The sequence below is a fragment of the Nanorana parkeri genome, unplaced genomic scaffold (assembly GCF_000935625.1).
Source record: "Nanorana parkeri isolate BGI_ZX_2015 unplaced genomic scaffold, ASM93562v1 scaffold215, whole genome shotgun sequence".
NCBI lineage: Eukaryota > Metazoa > Chordata > Amphibia > Anura > Dicroglossidae > Nanorana > Nanorana parkeri.
Window position 1 is genome coordinate 640,184 of NW_017306483.1, and position 2,949 is coordinate 643,132.

Sequence of the window (2,949 nt, forward strand, 5' to 3'; positions counted from 1 at the left end):
AATGTTCCACCTGCTTTTTTCTTCCATGTACACCTCATGTCTCCCCATATTTCGATCTCTGTGCTTGCATTTCCCTGCTACCTTTTCTACCCTCTTCATCTCATCCCCCCTTTTCTGTCTTATGTTTATTGTGTTCCAACAGTTTCCTCTTCACTCATGTATCTTCTCCTTCTCTTCACAGGTGATTCAAATTTTGTTCAAACCTTCTTATGATGTCCCTCCTTTCATTGTCCCTCATAATCCTCTTGTTTGGGGGATCGCTCTCTGCTCCTCCCAGCACCACCCAGCCAAAGTGTCCAGAGGCAGAAGGGATCAAACACTTGCTGAATCGTCTGATCATTTTGGAAAAGTTGGTGAGGGACATAAAGGGACAATGTTCAACACCCTGCTGCGGCAATGTGCAGAGTGGTGCCGGTAAGTGTGACCATTTTATATCACTGATGGGCTATGTGCTAAATGAACAAAGCTTCATATTCAATCCCTTCTCAGAAATAAAAAAAACAAGCCTTCAGTTATAGGTGGACTATATTGCCCAGTGGCCTCTTAAAAGTGTTGTGGTGACCAGGCTCCTAACATAATATCAATACAAAATTCTACATCTAAACCTAAGAACAAAAATATAATATTGCAGCTTAACGGTTCTCCTTACACGTGGTTGCATGCTTTTTTCAGGCTAAGACGATGCAGGGAAAAAACTGCTGATCCTGCCAGAAATCCATGTTGTAAAAGAGTAACTTCATCCCTGTCAATTAATTTTATTTCCATATGCCATTTCAGGCTCCTTTATGCAAGGTAAACTGACTGCAAGCCCAGCGAATTCTGCATTACCCTTTTCTCATCCAGGGCACATCCTGCCCTTGCTGCCATCTTTAATCTCCTGTAATCAGGAGCCAGCTGTGCTTTCCTTGTTTGCACAGCCAGCCCCCTGATGAAGCTTCCCTAAAGCCCATTTCCACCTTAGTGTGGTATTTAAAAAAAGCATATGCCAGCAATTTACACCAAGTCTACATGAAGCAGGCATATTCAGTTTCTGTATATGAACACAGATACATATTGTATTTGTTCGCTTTCCTCTTCATATCCTCATCGAAATGGCGGCCGCTCTGCAAGCAATCTGTGCAAATTACAACTGAGCTCTCCACCCCCATTCATTAGTATGCATAGTGGCAACCTCTTCCTGGACAGTGTATTGTGTGCAAAGGCAGAGCTGGTGTTTAGTGATCGTGTTACACAGAATCACAGGGAGGGAGGCAGCTGTTTACAGCCAGCTTTACAATCCGACTTCTGTGTCAGACTGAATTTCCTGTGGAGAAAACTAAGAATTTGTAGGATTCAGGCCTTATAATGCTTTCATTACAAAAATGAAGAAAGCCTGCAATATGAGTCATGAATGTGCGCACATGTATACATCATCACTGCACCTCTTTATTACCACAGTAAATGCTAATCACTTACAAAGATGGAAATGGACTGTAAACCACTGCATGCTCAGATGTGCAGTGGGTCCTGTGGGTGGCCAAATAAATCATCCTCCCTTACTAGGGAGGGAAGTATGAGGCCGCAAATGGAAAAAAGGGATTTCCCCAAAAAATAACAATATAAATATCTGCAATGGTATAAAAAAAGGGAGGACGTAGGTAGCAGAAGAGAGGAAGTTTTAAACAATGTTAGCAGCCTTCCTAGTTCTCAGCTGTGGACTAGCGATCACCCCTCATATGTTATTGAGATAAGTAGGGAGGGAGGTGTTTGTGTTCCAAATCAGGAGAGCAGCCTATGACACTGATCCTCCATAGATACAGTACAGTGAGGGCGCGTTGTCACCCTAGGCAAGGTAGTGTGTCAGTGGCAGGATCACAAGGTGAAAATAAAGACAAATAGGCTGAAATATATTATGTTTTGGGTTTAGATAAGCTTTAAATACTTTGAAAAAGTATATATCCAGTGGCTGCAGGCAGAAGCCTGGGGGGCCTCATGGGGCTTCTGAGCCATTAGTTGGTCATTACTTTTCCCTATGAGAGTTTTTAGCCATATGTAACAGTAATACAGCTAATACATTACACAGCATTACGTGACCTGTACCAGACTGTGTATTAACTTACATTATCATTAGACATTACAACACGCATATTACAGGAGAAGAGACGGGGCTGTTGTAATGTTTTAGGGTGGTGTGCATTTTCCAAAGGCCCTTCCTAATGGAACATTTTTTTAAATGGAATATTTTCATTCCACCAGTTATCTGTCACCCTCCCTTGCATCCATCCCCCCCCAAAACTATCTGGTTATGGTCTATCGAATAGTTTATGTAGAAGCATTGCATGAACAGAAGGTATTTACACCCCCCCCCCTTCCTCAGTCCAGAGGGTGTAGTCCCCATGATAGTAGGCAAAGACATAAGATCATTCCATTATGCCTCTCTGGCCAACTATGCATCTAGAACGTCTGCTTTATAGCACAGACATATTAATATTATAGTTCATACAGATGATATACAATTGTTTACAGTTTTTTGGGTTTCATTAGTGTAAGCTAAGCTATGAATAAAAGCCAATGTGGATAGCTCTCCAGTCACAGGAGTACACAGAGGGCCTCTGGGCATTGGAGAGCATAGTCTGCGCCTCCCAACACAAACCCAATGTAGACAGTGTCAAGCAGCAAGTCATATAATCTCCCCAGTTTTATTAAAGCAGAGCGTGAAAGATCGTGACATGTTTCAGGCTAAGTGAACCAATGCTAGCCGTATCAACTAAGGCTAAGATGGGGTCACCATTGCTTTGATGGAATAGGGCTTAGGAAAACAGTAAACAAACACAAATAAAGGGAATATCTTTTATTTTGTATATATTTTATATTTTATTTGATGATGATACATTTTAAATATTAAACATTTCATGTGTACAATTTTTCAGCAGTTCAGCAATTTTCAGTCACCGAGTGGAGCTCTTAGCT

At 41.6% G+C, this 2,949-nt stretch overlaps 1 protein-coding gene across 1 annotated transcript in view; it reads left to right on the forward strand.

The window, feature by feature from the left end:
* The first annotated feature begins 275 nt into the window (after positions 1-275).
* TNXB (tenascin XB) overlaps positions 276-2,949 on the forward strand; it is a 74,582-nt gene continuing 71,908 nt past the window's right edge. The window contains exon 1 of the mRNA XM_018555830.1: positions 276-414. The gene's annotated coding sequence lies outside the window, so the exon portion shown is untranslated. The remainder of the gene's footprint in view (positions 415-2,949) is intronic.